Source organism: Martes martes (assembly GCF_963455335.1).
Source record: "Martes martes genome assembly, chromosome: 13".
Classification (NCBI taxonomy): Eukaryota; Metazoa; Chordata; class Mammalia; order Carnivora; family Mustelidae; genus Martes; species Martes martes.
Window position 1 is genome coordinate 35,587,465 of NC_137901.1, and position 21,126 is coordinate 35,608,590.

The window sequence follows — 21,126 nt, forward strand, 5'->3', positions numbered from 1 at the left end:
TACAGTTATAAATCCAATAAATTTTATGCAATCTACCATCCACATTGTGATTTTATCAGCTGACCTAGTAATGTCCTCTACAGTATATTACTGCCAACATTACATGATACGGTCTAGAGTCAGATACTGCATTTAATTTTGTATCTCGTAATTCTTTTTCAATCCAGAATATTTCCACTTCTTTTGTCTTTTATGATATTTCCATTTTTGAAGTGTATAGCCCCCTCCCTCATTTAGTAGAAGGTTCATAATTTTGTGTTTGATGTTTCCTTGAAATTTAGATTGAGGCTCAATGGGAATACTGAATAGATGATGTGTCTCATGGCTTAATATCTGGAGACTTTTAGAGTCCACCAGTCTTCCTTGGGATGTTAATTTTGATTACCTGGACAATTCTTCCATACTGTATAATACTGCTTTTTTCTTCCATACAATTAATAAGCAGTGTAAGGGGAGATACTTAAAGACCATGCAAATATCCTCATCTTCCTTCCATTTTCCCCTTAACTGAGCAGCCATTGATGACTGTTGCTTGATTCAATATTTTTCATGATGGTTTCAAAATAATAAATATTCAACTTTAGCACTTCTTCCACATTTACCAGTCAACCTTCAGCACTATACTATAAATGAAACCCCCTCCTTCCTCCTCCATCCATGTATGTATGTATTACTGGTACAAATTAATGAATGTTTATTTTCTCCAATAGTGTACAATTCATTTCTATTCTAAGTTATTTATTTAAGCTCTTACTACGTAATATAGTTCCTATATTAGGTGATATTATTTAAAAATGAAGTGATGACTGGGTTATTAACATAATACCAAACTGGCTGGAAATGTAAGTCCTGGTCGCTGATGATCAGAGAGTAGGGACAGCAGAGAAGTCGTAGGGAAATGCAGAAGGCTGGATGGAAGTGTTCTCACATGAACATCAGACTCATGAAAAGAAAGGAATGAGAGCAACCACAGGCTTTCCAGCTATAGCTGTTAGCCACAAATGGAAATGTCCTATTTTATGTTTTGAAAACTGGCTTCTCTTTAAGGGCCCACATATGGTTAATGAAGTAAGCTTCTGTACAAGAAAATTCCTGAGAAATTACGATGGGGCTAAAATATATGTAAAAGAATGACAGAAGTGGCAGCATTGAGTATGAATAAAATCAGGACTACAGTTCAATGTAAGGATGCGTCATAGTAGTGCAGCAACTGCACAGTAAATTTTTTATCTCAACAAAACTAAGAACTATGGAGTATTGTCTTGTATCTTCCCTTCTACTATCCAATACCATCAGTGCTCAAAGGTTCTAAAGAAATGTGATTTTTTTTTTCAATAGTTAATTCAGAGCTGCAGGAAAGGGCAGACTTGTCATTAAATAACTACCCTTGAAAAGGAGAAATCTCATGAAGTAAAAGACTTGTTTCTGCTTGTAAAAATTTAGAAGTAAAATTTCCAACCAGGTACATTTGAGATGACACTCATAGAAATTAATTTCAGTTTCAGAGTATGCTGTGCTTTAAACACAGAAAAAGTAGAACCAGAGTGACCATCCCACTGGTTGGAAGCCAGGAAAACAGCTGCAGTCAGCAAGGAAAGCTCACTGGTCTTCTGAGAGTTTGTGAGGTACATATGTCATTCAGTAGAGACAACTTTCACACAGCAGACCCTGACATATTTGGTGGTAGAGTCTAGATTAGCATTAAAAGCTTTAAGTTAATGTTAAGAGGTCCCTAAAACAGACTCTGAAATGTAAGTTGTGAGACCCATAGAAACCAGAGAGAACTTATTGCCTCACTGTACATAAGGGATAAAATTTCAAATAATACTGCGTGTATAAACAGAGTAAATATGGGAAAAATATGCTTGCATTGTCTTCCCAGTTCTCTCTACTCCAGTCTTTGAAACCAACAACAAAAGTCTAGAAGTAAGGCACTACACTGTTTCTCTACTTAATATGGAGTTTTGAGGGTTCTTCATATACTTTATATACAGTTTTATCAGATATGCAATTTATGAAGATTTTCTCGAGTTTATGATTTGAATTTTCATTCTCATATCAGTGTCTTCAAAAACCTGATTCTTAATTTTGAAGTACGATTTATCAATTTTCCTTTATGAATCATGCTTGTGGTATTGATTCTAAGAAATTTTTCCTTAACTCAAGGAGAAAAGTTTTTTTTTTTTTTTTAAGGTGTTCTTCTAGCAGTTTTATAGCTTTATGTTTTATATTTAAGTTTAGGTACAACTGATTATATATCAATCCAATTCTAGATGCTGTGATCTGTTCCACTGATCTATTTATCTTTAATTACTACAAAGTCTTCATTACTATACTTTAAAAATAAGATCCTTCACATTTCAACATAAATTTAAGAATCAATTTCTATAAAAGAAGCTGCTGGAATTTCAGCTGGTATTTTGTTGAATATAGATTTGTGGAGAACTGACATATTAACAATATTAGTCTTCTCATCTATAAACATGGTTTATCTTTCCATGTATTTGGGTGTTCTTTAAATTCTTTTGCAGAGTGGTTGTAGAGTATAGGTCACATTTTATCTGAGTACTTCATATATTTTGATGCTCTTACAAAACGGCATATTAAAAAAATTAACAATTTAAAATATTTTAGCTTCAATGTGCCACTTTGTTGCTAATATATAGGTATACATTGGAACATAAACATTTTTAGTATGGTAAAATACATAAAATTTACCATTTTAACCATTTTTAAGTATGCAGTTCAGTGGTATCAAATAAATAGTAATGATGTGCAATCATCACCACCACCCAACTTTGTAACTTTTCATTTTGTAAAACTGAAACTCTATACCCATTTAACAATAGCCACATTCCCCGCCCTGCAGCTACTGACAACAATTTTATTTTCTGTTGCTAGGACTCTGAATACTTTAAGTAGCTCATGCAAGTGTTATACAACTAATTTTTGTAAATTGATCTTGTACCTTGCAATTGTCCTAAACTTGTATAACTTTGCTAGTTGCTTTTTTGATAATTAGTAAAAAGTCCATGTGTACACTTAAACTTTATGTAGACTGACATTTTGATCATGTTATCTTCACATAAAGGTAGTTTTAGTGTTTTTCCAATCTGTATGTCTTTTACTTCTTTTTGCATTGGCCAGAACTTCCCATACAATATTAAGCAGAAGTGGGAGAAAATTACTTTCCCTTTCTTGATCTTTCACTATTAAAAAGTACAATGCTAGGGGCGCCTGGGTGGCTCAGTGGGTTAAAGCCTCTGCCTTCGGCTCAGGTCATGATCTCAGGGTCCTGAGATAGAGCCCCACACAGTGCTCCCTGCTCAGTGGGGAGCCTGCTTCCCCCCTCTCTCTGCGTGCCTCTCTGCCTACTTGTGATCTCTGTCTGTCAAATAGATGAATGAAATCTTAGAAAAAAAAAAAGTACAATGCTATCTGTAAGTTTTTAGGAGATGCTCTTATTGGGTTAAAGAAATTCTCTTCTATTCTTACTTTTTGGAGTTATATCATGAATGGAAGTGAGTTTTCTCAAATTTTTTATTTTTTACATCTATGGAGATGAATGTACTTTTCATATTTTGATTGCTAATATGGGAGTTACACTAATTGATTTTCAAATATTAAACCAACCTCACATTTTTGAGAAAAACAACTTAGTTATGTTTTATTTTTATATTGTTGGATTGAAGTTATTAAAATCGTGTTATTTTTGCATTAATTTATGAGAAATATTTGTCTGCAGTGTTCTTTTCCGGTAATGTCTTTGGTTTTGTACCAGAGTAATACTGGCTCCATATAATGAGTTTAGAAGTATTAGTTCTCAAATTTTCTGGGAAATGTGTGTAGAATTAGTACTATTTCTGTCTTTTTATTTATTATTGAAGTATAGTTGACATACAATGTTATGTTAGTTTCAGTTAAACAACAGTGATTTTACAATTCTTTACATTATTCAGTGCTCACCATAATAAATGTCGGCACCATCTGTCAACATACAACATTATTACAATATTAACTATATTTTGTATGCTGTATTTTTTATTTCCATGACTTAAAATTGGAAGTTTCTATATCTTAATTCACTAATACCTATTAAGCTCATTCCTCATACCCTCCTCTTCTCTGGCAACCACCAGTTTATTCTTTGTTTTTAAGAGTATATTTTTGGGGGGCACCTGTGTAGGCTCAGTCAATTAAGTGTCTGCTTTCAGCTCAGGTCATGATCCCAGGGTCCTGGGATCGAGGCCCCTATTGGGCTCCCTGCTCAGCAGGGAGTCTGCTTCTCCCTCTCTCTCTAACCCTCCTCCTGCTCTCTTTTTTAAAATAAAATCTTTCCCAAAAAATTGTATACTTTTGTTGTTATTGGTTATTTTTATTGTTTAGATTCTCCATTTAGAGAAATCATATGGTATTTGTCTTTCTCTGACTTATTTCACTTAGCATAATAGCCTATAAGTCCATCCATGTTGGTGCAAATGGCAAGATCTCATTCTTTTTTATGGCTGAGTAATATTCCACTGTGTGTGTGTGTGTGTGTGTGTGTGTGTGTGTGTGTGCGCGCGCGCGCACATGTATGTACATGTACCACATCTTCTTTGCCCATTTGTCTACCTAAGGACATTTGGGTTGCTTCCATATCTTGACTATTGTAAATAATGCTGTAATAAACATAGGGGTGCAAATATCTTTTTGAATTAGTGTTTTCATTTCATACAAATTTTAGTAGTGTGAAAAATGCTGTTGAAATTTTCATAGGAACTACATTGAATCTGTAGGTTGCTTTTGGTAGTATAGACATTTTAACAATATTAATTCTTCCAATCCATGAGAATGGTCTATCTTTCCATTTGTTTGTGCCATCTTCAATTTCTTTCATCAGTCTTACAGTTTCCAGAGTACGGGTATTTAATATCCTGGGTTGAATGTATCCCTAGGTAATTTATCTTTTAGGTGCAACTGTAAATGAGATTGTTTTGTTAATTTTTCTTTCTCACACTTTGTTAAAAGTATATAGAAACACAACAGAATATGGTATATTAACTTTGTATCCTGCAACTTTACTGAAATCATTTATTAGTTCTAATAGGTTTTTCTTGGTGGAGTCTTCAGGGTTTTCTGTATATACTATCACGTCATCTGGAAATAGTGACAGTTTTGCCTCTTCCTTACCAATTTGGATGCCTTTTCTTTTTCTCATCTGTCTGCTCAACCAAGGACTTCCAGTACTTTGTTGAATAAAAGTGGTGAGAGTAGACATCCTTGTATTATTCCTTTCTTAGAGGAAAAGCTTTCAATTTTTTGCCATTGACTATGATTTTAGCTATGGGTTTTTAAAAGACATGGCCTTTATTATATTGAGGTATGCTCCCTCTAAACCCACTTTGTTGGTTTTTAACATGAATGGATATTATATTGTGTCAAATGCTTTCTCTGAATCTGCTGAGATGATTATGTGGTTTTTACCTGTCCTCTTGTTAATGTGATGTATCACATCAATTGATTTGCAAATCTGAACTACCCCTGCATCCCTGGAATAAATTCTACTTATCATAATGAATGATCATTTTAACATATTTTTTAATTGTTTGCTAATAAGTTGTTGAGGATTTTTGCATCTATGTTCATCATGGATATTGGTCTTTGGTTTTCCTTTTCGTACTATTTATTTCTTAAATAATAACATTTGGAAGCATTTATAAGTGAAGCCATCTGAGCCTATTTATATGTGTGGGAAGACTTTTAGCTACAAATTCAATTACTATTATGGGGCTATTCAGGGTATCTATTTCTTCTTAAGTTAGCTTTGGTAGTTTGTATTTTTCAAGGAATTTGTCTTTATGTAAGTTGTCAAAGTTATCAACATAAACAGGTTCATTAAAATCCTTGTTTCCCTTTTAACATCTGTAGAAACTGTAATAATGTTATATATCCCATTCATGGTATTGATTACTGGTGACTTGTTTCTTTTTTTCATGATCAGTCTGCCTAGAGGTTTATCAGCTTTATGGATCTTCTCAAAGAACCACGTTTTGGTTAATGATTTCTCTGGCTCTTCGTTTTCTATTTCATTGGTTTCTGCTCCAGTTTTTTCTTATGTTTTGCTTACTTTGGACTTAAATTTCTCTATTTGTACTTTCTTAAAGCAAAAGCTGAAGTCATTTATTTGAAACCTTTCTTTTCTGATATAGACAGTCTTATATGCTTCGAAGTTCTGCTTAACCTGCATCACAAATTTTGATATTTATGTTTTCATCTTCATTTGATTCAGTTTACACTATAATTCCCCTTTGATTTCTCCTATGACACATGGGTTGTTTAGGCATTTATCATTTAGTTTACAAATAATTGTGTGATTTCAGAGACAACTTTCTGTTGTGGATTTCTAATTTAATCCCACTGTGGTGAAAGAAGTACTCTGAATAAGTTGGATTATTTTAAACTTATTGTGACTTGTTTTAAGGTGCAGAATATAAACTGTCTTATCAAATATTCTTGTTCACTGCAAAAAATTACACTACTGTTTTCTTTAAAGTGTTTTCCTTAGAAGTCACATCAATTTGGCTAATGTAATTCATTTTTTCCATAATAGTTTTCTGCTTAACTGTTTTACCAATTATTGAAAGGATATTACAATATCTGACTAAAATTATCAATATATCCATTTCTCCTTGCAGTTTTATCATTTTTTGCATCACATATTTTGAAACTGTTATTAAGTACATGAACATTTAGTATTATTATATTGTCTTGATGAATTGAATGCTTTATCATTATGAAATGACCTTTTTCTGAAATATTCTTTGCTCTGAAATATACATCATCTGATATTAACTTAGCTAGTCCAACTTTTTTTTTTTTTTTTTTAGATTTTTATTTATTTATTTGACAGACAGATCACAAGCAGGCAGAGAGGCAGGCAGAGAGAGAGAGAGAGGAGGAAGCAGGCTCCCTGCTGAGCAGAGAGCCCGATGCGGGGCTCGATCCCAGGACACTGGGATCATGACCCGAGCTGAAGGCAGCAGCTTTAACCCACTGAGCCACCCAGGCGCCCAGTCCAACTTTCTTTTTATTAATGTTATATGTATACCTTCCCCCCAACCTTTTACTTTTAATCTTGCTACTTATTTTCAAGTTGCCCCTTCCGGTTTTTGTTCCCTTTTTTCTCTTCTTCTTTCTTTTTCTGGATTATTTCTTTTATAATTACAGTCAGTCTACATGGTTAACTTAATAGCTATTACTCTTGTCATATTACTTTTTTTTTTTTAAGATTTTATTTATTTATTTATTTGACAGAGATCACAAGTAGGCAGAGGCAGGCAGAGAGAGAGGAAGGGAAGCAGGCTCCCCGCTGAGCAGAGAGCTCCATGTGGGACTCGATCCCAGGACCCTGGGATCATGACCTGAGCCGAAGGTAGAGGCTTTAACCCACTAAGCCACCCAAGTGCCCCTCTTGTCATATTACTTTTGGGACTGACTTAGAGTTGATAGACTATATACTGACTTATTATTATTTTCAGGAGATATAATGCCACTACAGATATATAAGAAACCTTACAACACAGTATGTTAATTATCCTCACCTAGTCTTTGTACTGCTGTTACACATTTTGCTTCTACATATTATAAACCCCACATTATATTACCTTTCTTAAAAATTATATTTTACTCTTAAACAGACTTTAATAATATAAAGCATATTTTATATTTACTCACATAATTAGAATTTCTAGTAGCCATTATTTTGTTTAAATCCATATTTCTATCATTTCTTTTGGTTTGAAAGACTTCCTTTAATATTTCCTGAAATGCAGGTTTGTAGGTGAAGGGTTTTTTTGAGCTTTTATAGTCCAAAAAAGTCTTTAGTTCACCTTTACTTTTGTAAGGCATTTTTTGTTCAAGTATAGAATTCTAACTTGGAACTTTTTTTCTTTCAGTAATTTAAAGATATCATTCCACTGTCTTCTCACTTGTAGTATTTGACAAAAAAAAAAAAATTTTTTTTTTTTGCTTGCATCTTCATCTTTATTTCTCTTTATGGGCCATGGTTTTTATTCTGGCTGCTTTTAAGAATTTTTCTTTATCACTGGTTTGGTTTTAAGTAATTTGATTATGATGTGACTTCATAGAGGTTTTTTTTTTTTTTTTAAAGATTTTTTATTTATTTATTTGACAGGCAGAGATCACAAGTAGGCAGAGAGGCAGGCAGAGGGAGAGTGGGGGAAGCAGGCTCTCCACTGAGCAGAGAGCCTGATGCGGGGCTCGATCCCAGGACCCTGAGATCATGACCTGAGCTGAAGGCAGAGGCTTTAACCCACTGAGCCACCCAGGTGCCCCACTTCATAGAGTTTTTGCCATCTTTTTTGTGCTTTTAATTTACTGATCCTTAGATCCATGGGTTTATAGTTTTCATAGTACTGGAAAAATTGGAGGCCATTATTTCTTCAAATATATCTTTTCTACTCTTCCCCCACCTGCCTCCCCCAAGCCCGTCACAGAACTCTAATTACACATATATTAGGCTACCTGAAGTTGTTGTAGCTCTGTTCTACAGCTGTTAGGCTCTGTTCCTTTTCTTTCAGTCCTTTTTTGTCTCTGTTTAATTTTTAGTAGTTCCCATTGTTATGTCTTCATTTTACTAATCTTCTCTGCAATGTTAAAATTGGTATTAATTCCTTCCAGTTTATTTTTCATTGCAGTTAGTCCTTAGAAGTCTAATTGGAGACTTTAAAAATATGTATGTTTCTAGTTAACAGGCTCATCTTTCCTCTATTTTTCTGAAAATATGTAATGTAATACAGTTAAAATAACTTCAGTGTCTTTGTCTATTCTATAATCTATGTCATTTTGGGGTTGGTTTTGGATTTTGTCTCATTTGGCGTCATATTTTTCCTTCTTTATGGGGCTAGTAATTTTTTTTTCAGGGCTAGTAATTTTTGAGTGGATGTCAAGCACTGTGAATTTTACCTTTTTGATTGCTGGATATTTTCATATTTATTTTTGGCTATAAGTATGCTTGTGCTTTATTTTGGGTACAGTTAACTTACTTGGAAATATATCCTACCAAGTACTGCTTTCCAGCTTTTTTAGGGAGAGCCACAGCATCCTTTAGTCTAGGGTTGCTTCTATCCCTCTACTGAACAAATACCTTTCTGCGTACTGTAGTTGATCCCAGTCTGGCTGGTAGGAGCAGTATCTATACTCAGCCTGCTGTAAGTTCCAAGGCTTTTTCCTCTTTTGGTGGTTCTTTCTCCAGACTCATTAGGTTTTTTTCATACTTATGCATTCATCATTGCTTAGTTTAAAACTTGAGAGAGGCCCTCTGCCAATCTCTGGAGAAATCTGTCATTGCAGCTTTCCCTTTACTGGTGTTCTGCCTTGCAATTTCACACTATTTTGGCCTCCTCAAACTCCCAGCTCCATTTTCTCACAGTCTGGAAACCATAAGTCCCTGCTTGGGTTTCCTCTCTCTGCTTTGCTAGTTGGAATCTCCCTCTGGGTAGCATTCTTCAGCAACTGTATGGCTCATCTAGATTGTTTCTCCTCTTTCAGGGATCACATTCTTCAGTGTCTAATGTCCAATATTTTGAAAACCATTGTATAATATATTGTCCAGTTTTCCATCTGTTTTAGTGCCTATATTTAGTTGCAGTTATTCTATCCTGTCTGGAAGTGGAAGTACTGGAAAATCTTTATTTATTTTTTTCTCGTGAATTTTTGTTTTGTTTTGTTTTGATTATGTTCAGTTAGCCAACATATAGTAGATCATTAGTTTCTGATGTAGTGTTCAACAATTCATTAGTTGCATGTAACACCCAGTGCTCATCACAACACATGCCCTCCTTAATACCCACCACCCAGTTACTGCATCCTCCTACCCCTTCCCTTCTGTAACCCTCTTTAAACTAGGAATGAAAACAGGTTTTGTGCTTACTCAGACTGACGAACGAGGGCTATTAATACTATGATAAAGATAATGAGGTCACCTCTGTGTAACAGGTAATGGCAGCATGTACAGCTGGCTGTTTACTTACATCTCTGAATTGCACCAAAGTAATCCTTAAATTCTATGATTACAAAAGTGAATATGGCAAATGACTCTTAACCAAAGAAAAATCAAGAAAAAAAAATAATGGCAAGGACAGTAGCCACAAGATTGTGTGGCATTGAGTACTGGCAGTGGAAGTAATGAGATAGAAAATGAAGTAATTTTGGCATATAGTCACAGGTGAAGACCTTTATTTAATTTGAATAAGTCTTCCATCTGCAAATGATCGTGCACAACATAAGCTTCTCTGAATGAGTAGGACGACTGATGGTAGGGTGGAAAGAAAAGCCAGAGAGAGACCGATCAGAACTTGTAAAACATCTAGAGACTTTGGGGGAAATAAGGAAAAGCCAAAGAACAAAGGGAAAAAAGAAAGAAACAAGTGTAAATAATGAGCACTGACAGAAAAGGTTTAGCAATGGACCAGAGAAAAATGATACTAATAAAAAGGAAGGTAATAGCCACAGCAATTATCAAAATGAGCTGAAAGCCACATAGGTATGGCTTCATAAAAGAGGCTAATGAACTGGGCAAATCTTAGCAGCTCTTTTCAGTCATCTCTGACTTCTGCACAAACCCTTCTCTATTCCTCCAGATTTTGTGATGGGCAACTGACACATTTTCTAATCTCCTGCAGTTATGTATTTGGTGACATCAAACTGGTCTCATAAACTGGTCTCATGACCTATTTATATGCCTTTCCTCTTACTGAGTTTTCTTCTTCCTTTAACGGCTATCTTATACCTCTATTTTTCTTTTTATATTGCAGTATTCTCAAAGGGCTCATCCATGTATGCCCTACCCAGTCACTCTCTATCACATAGCCTTGTTATTATCTGAAATTTCTTTTTTCCTTGTTAAATTGTCTTTTGAGATTATATGGCCCATGAAGGCAGGATCTGTATCCAGAACACCCAAAACAGTGAGCACATAGTAGGTGCACAACAGACATTTACCAAATAAATAATTCCATCTTAACCTATTTGTTCCACTTTTCTTTCTCCCATATGAGAAAATTAATCTTTACACATTGACATGAACTTTAAAATTTCAATCAGATAATGAGTGTTATTATTATAATGACAGGATTAACCAATCAAATAATATGCTAAGGCTCAAAACCATATTAATTTGAAAGCAGCAGCAAACAGGCTAGCAAGGGTTCAAATAAAAAGTTAACAAGGGAAGAAATAATTTAATGTTCATTGAGTAAAAAAAGACTAAAAACCAGGTAACAAGAGTGAAGTTTATCTTAGTTAGCAGGCACTTGAAGGAAGAGAAGTTATGAGAAAGTCTGACTCTGCAAATAAGAGAGATATTATATTTACTGAGATACTATGTTTACTTGGAGGGTGCTGTGATATACCTTTGTCAGTGATACTTGATATATGAATGTCAGTAATCCCATCCAAAATGGGGGAAAAGGGTGTTTAGGAATTCTTCCAGCTGGTACCTTGGTCCTTTGATAAAAAGCCCAGCTTAGAAAGAGTGCAGATGGATGGTAGTCTGATAGCAATGTAATAATAAAAAGTGGGCCAATTCTCTCTTCTGCACTTAGACTTCTTATATGAGCAGGTTGTTGCTACCTCTATAAAATCAAGTATGACTATTGTGGCTGCTTATATACTGCAGTCAATAGACCTGGTTCCAGATCAAGACTTTCTGTTTCATGAGTAAAAATTCATTCATTCCGGGGCTGACACAATCTATTTATTTTTAATTGTGGTCAAAACCACAGACAAAATCAAACCATCTTAACCACTTCTAAAGATAAAATACACTAGTTTTAGTCATATACATTATTGTATAACAGAACTCTAAAACTTTTTCATCTTGCAAAAGTAAAACTCTGTATCCATTGAAAACTAACTACCTTTTCCTCCTCTCCCCCAGCACATCCACCATTCTACTTTGTTTACAAGAATTTCACTATTTTAGATACCTCATTCCTGTTACATGGAATCATGTAATAGACAATCTGTTTAGTATTAGATTCCCTTTCCTATTACATGATGACCTATGACAGCTGGCACACTCTTAGAGCCACTTGAAATAAAATAGCATTCTGAGATGTAGGGCTGAGAAAAAAATATCAAAATAGTCAGATACAAGGGCAAACAACATTGACTCCACAAAAAGTGACCATAACCTAAGTTGTTAAACATATTTTGCCCATGTATACCAATCATATCTAATGTAGAGAACATACAAAGTTCAATGTTGTTGATACTGTATTATCGGTTTAAATATTTTTCAGATTTAATTTTGAATTTGTAACCAACTAGTAGAAAACCTATTTCTTAAAGTCAATAGTCAAGTACTGGTGTCTAGGTTGCACTGAAAAATAGACTTTCTGGTTTGAAAAATACTTGTGGAATATCCAAGTATGTGAAAGACTGCACTCAGTACCAATTATCAAGTAATTTGATTTGAAAAAGTTAACATTAAGACAATAGTAAATATATGTCTTTCATGTTGATTTGGTTTCCAGTGATTATGAGACATACAGTATGTCCCCAAATATTTATTTATTATTATTCAATTAGCCTTATTTGAAGATCTGAGTTAGGTATGCATGACTTTCAATGGAGTGTATAGAAACTGATCTTTTCTCTCAAATTGGTAGGAAATGGTCTATGGTAATTAGTATAAATGTCCGAACAAATGACAAAAAGGCCATAATAAATGAGATAATGGGGAAAATATACTGAAAAGTAAAATATTTAAGAACTAGTAAAAATAATCCATTCTGCAGATTGGACAGCCACCATGACTTCTTTAGCACAAAATTCATATATTTAAGTATGAGAAAAATCAAGACTATAGACAACTGAAAATAAAGATATAAACTTTCACAAAACAATCTAGAATCCTACCTAGAGAAATATGCCCCAAGAGTTTAATAAATTTCCAGACAGATACTCAAATACCACTGTGGTATACAACCTGCTTAACTTCTTTGACTATGGCAAGCAGCTTCTCAGATGAACCCAATGATCCCTATTTCCTGGGATTCTTGCTCTTGTGTGTGATCATCTCCTTTTGTGTGTACCAGGACCTATGACTTGCCTCTAATATAGCAAAAGTGATGAAAGATCACTCCTTCAATTAGGTTACATAAAATGGCAACTTCTGTCTTGTTAGTAGACTCTATCACCTTCTTGGCTTGTACATTTTTTTTTTAAGATTTTATTTATTTATTTGACAGACAAATCACAAGTAAGCAGAGAGGCAGGCAGAGAGAGAAGGGAGGAAGCAGGCTCCCTGCTGAGCAGAGAGCCCGATGTGGGGCTCGATCCTAGGACCCTGAGATCATGACCTAGGCTGAAGGCAGAGGCTTTAACCCACTGAGCCACCCAGGCGCCCCATTGGCTTGTACATTTTGATGAAAAAAGGAGCCACCCTGGAAAGGCATACATAGCAAGGAACTGAGGGTGGCCTCCAGCCATTAGCCAGCTCGGAGGCCTATAGTCCAAAAACCTGTAAGAAACTGATTTCTGCCAACCACTATGTGATGCGCATGGAAGGAGATTCTACCCCTCCTTGGTCAAGCCTTCACATAAGAACACAGCTTCTGTCAACACCTTCACTGCAGCCTGCAAGAGACCCTGAAGCACAGGAACCACCCAAGACTTAACTGAATTTCTGACCCACAGAAACTGTGAGAAAATAAATGTGTATTTTAAGCCATTAAATTTTGTGGATATTTGTTAGAAAGAAGAGATAATACACTATTTTCAAAGAAGGATTATCTCACAGTCTTGTTGCATGGATTAAATGACATGTATTAAATATGAAAAATAAAATTTAGCTTAAAAATACAGATACTAGGGGCGCCTGGGTGGCTCAGTGGGTTAAAGCCTCTGCTTTCGGCTCAGGTCGTGATCCCAGGGTCCTGGGATCAAGCCCCGCATCGGGCTCTCTGCGCCGCAGGGAGCCTGCTTCCTCCTCTCTCTGCCTGCCTCTCTGCCTACTTGTGATCTCTGTCTGTCGAATAAATAAATAAAATCTTTAAAAAAAAAAAATACAGATACTAGATGGCTATGCTTGCTCTCCAGTTAAGTAACTTGTGACATTCCAGCCAACAGCCAGGAGAACATAGTTCATTAAGAATATAAAACAAATTTTGGTAACAACTTTAGAGTGTATTATACCCTGCATTTTATTTTCATTATATATTTTTTACATTAATAGACTTTTTAAAGAATTTTAAATTGAAAAGTAGATTTAAAAATTTTTAGACAGACAAGATATACAGCCTCTCTTTACCTCATGTTTCCCTGATTTTTTTTTTTTAAGATTTTATTTATTTATTTGACAGGCAGAGATCACAAGCAGGTAGAGAGGCAGGCAGAGAGAGAGGAGGAAGCAGGCTCCCCACTGAGCAGTGAGCTCGATGTGGGGCTCGATTCCAGGACCCTGGGGTTGTGACCTGAGCTGAAGGCAGAGGCTTTAACCCACTGAGCCACCCAGGTGCCCCATGTTTCCCTGATTTTTAACATCTTCCGTAAGTGTAGTTTATTTGTCACAACTGATTAATCAATACTGATGCATTATTACCTGAAGTTCATAAAATCCATAGTTTACGTTAGGGTTTACTCTTTGTGTCTCTGTGTTATAGAGTTCCATGGGCTTTCAGAAATGCTCTACCTATTTATTTCTCCCCTCCCACTGACCCCAGGCAATCATTGATCTTTTTACTGTCTATAGGTTTGCCTTTACTCTATGCTTTGAGTTATAATTTCCTAAAGTAATATAATTTACTCTTTAAAAGACCAGTAACATGCAGTGAGTCAGAGTTAGTAAATGTGACCAAGTATTCAGACTTCTCATGTTCTTTATTGGAGTTCTCCTAACTTACATTTCAGCAAATTTTTCGGCATTTTGATAAAGCATTACATTCTCTGGTTTCTGTCTCTCCCTCCTCTCTGAGGCACATTCTTTATATTAACTGTATTTTTTACAATAATATTTTAAATTCTGCCACATTTTAACTTTACTTTTTGGGTAAAGGACATCAGAAGAGTAGACAAGCCAAAATCCCATGGACTGGGCTTAAGAACGTATTTGATTAGGTGGTGGTGGTGGGAGATAAATAACTACCCTTCTAATTGTTTGCCTTAGCCCAATCCTCACAATTCATGGTGGCAGAGAAATATAATAGGCAGTCATCTTACGATTCAAAATTCATGCACAGTATGCCACAGGTCAACAAAGTTTGCTGGGACTTGAGGACCTTCATTATCATTATGATTCATACAAATGGACCACACTTTAATATTAATTCCCCCTGAAGAGAAAATCTTTGCAACATGCCTGATACAGTAACAGATTTATTAAGTTCACCGACCTGTCAAGGGTAGCATTTCTTACTCTTTTTCCTTGGCTATTAAAAGTATATATTTTATTGATTAGCATTATTCCTCGACTTAAGGTTACAGCTTTTATTTTTATTTTTTTAAAGATTTAATTTATTTATTTGACAGACAGAGATCACAAGTAGGCAGAGAGGCAGGTGGGGGATGAGGGGAGAGCAGGATCCCTGCTGAGCAGAGAGCCCGATGCCTGGCTCGATCCCAGGACCCTGGGATCATGACCTGAGCCGAAGGCAGAGGCTTTAACCCACTGAGCCACCCAGGTGCCCCAAGGTTCAGCTTTTAGAGTGGATTTGGGAAACAAACCTATAAGCACACTGAATTTACCAGCAAGACACTCAGGCATTTTAAAATGGTCTTAAATATGGTTCTGAAAAGCAAAGCTCCAGGCACTGTTCTGGAATCTCTTGATTTTTGCAGTTACTGGAATCTCAGAATATCCACTAGATTTTTTCTTTCTTATTAAGAATTTTATGTACCATAAAATAATACTTTTATCCTTATTTAAAGGCAGTACTTGTGGTTACTATTAATTATATAAGACTCAATGATATATTGTGATCAGTGTTTAAGTTCAGATGGTTACTGTAATATACATAAAAGACCACTGCACTTAAAGAAAACAAAACTGGTACTGAAAAAGAATTAGTATCTGAAGTTAGGTTTCAAAAAAAGGTGTCCTTAATGTTGGAATAATGTTGAAGTTAATCTTTGTGGATGGTTAAAAAAATTTTTGTGGATGGTATGAAGGGTCTAAATTTATCTTTTCTGTAAGTGTCCAATTGTCCTATCAATGCCTGCTGAAAAGGTTATTTTTTTCCCAATGAACTGCAAGAGCATCTTTGTTGAAAATCATTTACCATAATTGCTAGAGTTTATTTCTGAATTCATAGTTCTGTTGCATTGATCTATAAGCCCATCATATAGATGGCATGAACCATACTATCGTGAATACTGTATGTCTTGTTTTCTATTTCTGCACAACTAATTGCCACAAATGCAGTGGTTTAAAATAACACAAATTCATTAGTTCATAGTTCTGTAAGTCAGAAGTCCAGGCAGGCTTGGTTAGGTTCTCTGCTTGGTTTCTCCTAAGACTGGAAGATGTCAGCTGAACTGGATTCTAATCTGGAGTATCTGAGAACAACCTGCTTCCAACTCTTTCAGGTTGTTGACAGAATACATTCCTTATGGTTGTGTGATTTTGGCAAGGGGGAAATTCATGTGAGTTAGGTTAAATTTTTATTATACTGTAGCTTTAGAGTAAACTTTGAAATTGGAAAGAATAATCTTCAAATTTGCTCTTCTTTCTCAAAATTGTTTTCAGCTATTCTTATTGCTTTGTAATTCCATATAAATTTTATCACCTTATCAATTTCTGCAAAAACCAAATTATCAAAATCTGCTGGAAAGCTGATAGAAACTGCAATGAATCTACAGATTAACTTGGAAAGAACTGACACTTTAACAGCCTTCAGTCTTGCAATCCATAAACATGGAATACCATTTATTTAGATCTTTAATTTCTCTCAGCAAAGTTTTGTTGTTTTCAGTGTATAAGTCTTACACTGCTTTTATTAACTATATATCCACTTTTTAAGTTGTTCATTAGTAGTAAAGAGAAATAAAATTTATTTTTGCCTATTGCTCTTGTATCCTGCAACCTTGCTGAACTCATTCATTAGCTCTATCAGGTTTTTTTTCTGATTCTGTAAGATTTTCTACATACAAGATCATATTATTTATGAATAAAGAGTTTTATCCCAGTAACAGAAAACTTTCTCCAATATAGCTCTCTTCTACTCTCCTCCCTTTGTGCAAATACACACACATACAATCTTTATATCTTATAAACTCAATGATACAGTTTTATAATTATTGTTTTATTCAGGTACTTTTAAGCTATTTAAGAAAAGAAGGATACATAATTACCTTCACCAGTGCTCTATTTCTCAGTGAATTCGAATCACCATCTTATGTCATTTCTTTTCATGCGAACAAACTTCTATTAGTATATATTGTAAGGCAGGTAAGCTAGCAACCAGCTCTCAGTCTTTTTTAATTTAGGACTGTTTTTATCTCATCTTCACTTTTTTTTTTAATTTTTTTAAAGATTTCATCTATTTATTTGACAGAGAGAGATCACAAGTAGGCAGAGAGGCAGGCAGAGAGAAAGGGATGCAGGCTCTCTGATGAGCAGAGAGCCCGATGTGGGGCTCGATCCCAGAACGCTGGGATCATGACCTGAGCCGAAGGCAGAGGCTTTAACCCACTGAGCCACCCAGGCGCCCTCATCTTCACTTTTGAAGGATAGCTTTCCTTGACTGCTAGGTTGTTCCCCAGCATCCCTCACCCCACCCTCTTTAGCTCTTTGTCTGTCTATGCCAACCTACTGCCTCTTTCCTCCATTGTTTCTGATGAGAAGTCAGCTGTTAATCATATTCTTGTTATCTCTATAGATCTTTTATTCTGTGAGGAGCTTAGTACATTTGAGCCAGACATTCTGTTATAGATATCCAAAAAGCATGAATTTTTCTTTGATTTGGTTTGTCAGAAGTATGGTGAAACTTCTGGACTGCCAATAAAATCTGGGCTTCTTATAACAAATTTAAAGGTAGCTTAGTACTAGATGGAAATAAAATAAATATTACACATTAAATACTCATTAAAATGAATAAAATTAGAATTAAACTGGTAAGGAACTCAACTGCCACATGACTACATATGGTAGTTAAACAACAAAAAGAAAAATTTAGCCAAAAAAATAGATGAAAGTAATCATGGAATAGGAAGTAGTCCTAAGGTACTATGGCCCTAAACACAACAAAAACTCTTTTTACAAAACTATGGAGACAACCATAGTAGAAACCACTGAGAAATATTAAACATATACTCAGCAATGATTTATCTTTAATATTTTTCAAATTCTGTTCAATCCATGACCCAGACCCAAATTAAGAAACATGGAACAAGTAATTATGAACAAGATGGAAAAGTTTCTATAAAAGGCCTTTTACCAGATCAGAACAGCAGAGATTCATTAATATCTACTGCCCATGGCTGAAAAGTAATAATGATTTTTTCTAATTTATAGAAAAGGGGAAATCTCAAAAAGATTCCAAATCTTCCTTTTTATATCTTCTTGACAAAAAAAATGAAGAGGTAAGAAAAACAATTAGGTAGGCTTACATACCAACATTTTTGAGTGACAGTGGGAGAAGCTACTCAAAATGCTACCTAGGTTTTCTCTTCATATAAAGAATACTTCAGAAATACTTTAACATTCTAAAGTGGTAGAGCCTATCAAGACAAAAGTAGAAGTTATAAGCATCATAGTTTGAGGTAACATTAAGTTCACATCCACAAAAGAGAAATAACACTCAACTGTGATAAGAAAAGCTATACTCTAAAATGTACATTGGACAAAACTATAGTTACTAGATCCTCCCACATCCAAGACCATGGTTATACTATGGGTAAGAATTACTTTTTAAGATAGGGAAATGAAGAAATGAAACACATCAATGAAATATTTTAATCTAAATAGAACAAGTGAAAAATATTTCTAGAACCCACAATGAATCCAGGCTAAATAAATGAGAAAATTCACCTTTGAGGCATCGCAAGAAAGAGGATGAGGGAGAAACAAGGAAAACATTCACCTTGTAAATGGAGTAGTTTCAAGGAAATGGCAGAAGTCAAAGAAGAAAATCATACGGTAGGGCATTCTTCTGGAGCACTGTGGATTTAATTAAACTATAAGCAAAATTTATATGCAATTTGAGCCAGATGCCAACAATGCAAAGAAGAAACATAAAGTCTCTTAAAGTCAAATAAATGCCTCATGAAGGGGCACCTGGGTGGCTCAGTGGGTTAAAGCCTCTGCCTTCGGCTCAGGTCATGATCCCGGGGTCCTGGGATCGAGCCCCGCATCGGGCTCTTTGCTCGGCAGGGAGCCTGCTTCCTCCTCTCTCTCTGCCTACTTATAACCTCTGCCTACTTATAATCTCTGTCAAATAAATAAATAAAATCTTTAAAAAAAAAATAAATGCCATCACACTCCATCACAAAATCTGGACATCAGTTAAATTTTAAAAATACCTTATTTTGAGAACAAATAAAATTTAATATTTACCTGACATCCTCATTCAGGATCAGAGTTATTACAGTGATGCCCTTCCTGACATAAAACAAACTTGTTGACCAAACTTACCCAATTCCCATGAAAGGAAATGAGAAGGTGTTTACCTTTGTTCAGGTAAAAGAAGTCTGTCACAACAAAACAGATAACATAGGAGGCAAGATGACAATCTCCAGTTGGCATTCAAAAAGAGACTTATATTCCCTCTCTAAATTCAAATGGCAGAGCCTATAAGTGACTTGAATTTCATTTTCATTGCACATAAGACATAATGACTTGACTATCAGGCACTTCCTGAAAACATGGCTTTAAAATTTTCTCATGACTAAGTCAAAATGAAAATTCAAAAGTATCTTTTTTTTTTGTTTTTGAGGGCGCTTTCTCCATGTATTTGGCCAACATCTTCATTCTATCATTAGTGATTTTTTTTAGTTTTGTTCTTCAAAGTTAAGGTTAGTCAGTGTTAATTATGATAGGTCTCAGTGAAACCTCTAAAAATCACTAACTTAAACATAAAACAATACCGAGAAAGTTTGATTTCCCCCCAATTGCAGAAGTAGATTTAAAAAAAAAAAAAGAGTGAGGCTTACTTATCTAGAAGTCTTTCGAGGCCCCTGGATGTCTTCAGAGCTGTCTTATGATTATTCCTTGACTCTCTCAGTCTCTATCTTTAAGGTCCTAAGGCTCTACACTGGCAACTGAAAAACCCTCTCCCTCCCCTCCAATACTCTTGAAAAATGGGCTGCCCTTCATTTTTGTGCCCCCAACACACCTTTGTCATACAGAGGGAAGGAGTGGCAATACAAGAGTAAAGGTCAGGAATCTGATCTTTGTGGTGCAATTTTCTCCAACCTACCCGAGAACAACACAGATGGACCACCTTAAAAACTGCCTGCCCTGCTTTCAAAGTGGCAGGGAAAATCCAGCCAAACCATCAAGATTAGCTGCCACCATCCTCTGCCTCATCTAGGTTTTTCAGAAAACAGAACAAAAGAAACTATTTCAAGTTAGGATATAAATAAACCATTCACACTTTGGCCATTTTTTTGCTTTAACTCACCACCCCGAGATCAAGAGCTGCATGCTCTACTGACCAAGCCAGCCAGGTGAGGCCGTTTCTTATCAATGTTGTGACTTCAAAACAAGGATATGTTATAAGTCTGAGCTACATAACATTCCAGCAAAATTATTATTTATTATCTTAACCTTTCTATGAGTCTAAACTTCAAATTCAAAACTGAAGTTTTCTTGGCCCGAACTCTTAACCTATCTGAGGTAGTGGTCTCTAGGCTAAACAGCAATGATGTTCTTTAGAAGGGTTGCAAAAAACCATTCACAGGACCTGATACTATTCACAAGGGGTAGATAACATGTTAGTACATTAGCCAGGCTTTAATACTTAATATGAATGGCTCAGGCCCTACTTCACAGTTTCTCCTACAACCTTTTAGTATATAACACTTACTATTCTCATCCATTTGAAGATTTAAACTCATTTGGATATGAAAAAGATACAAAGTATCACTTGCTAGAGGTCAAGAAGTAAGTTTTTAGAGCTTGTT

The 21,126-nt window shown here is 35.3% G+C and overlaps 1 protein-coding gene across 2 annotated transcripts in view; it reads right to left on the reverse strand.

Moving 5' to 3' along the window:
- Positions 1–21,126, reverse strand: part of KIAA1328 — a 318,181-nt gene that overhangs the window by 181,024 nt on the left and 116,031 nt on the right. The gene's annotated exons all lie outside the window — the stretch shown is intronic.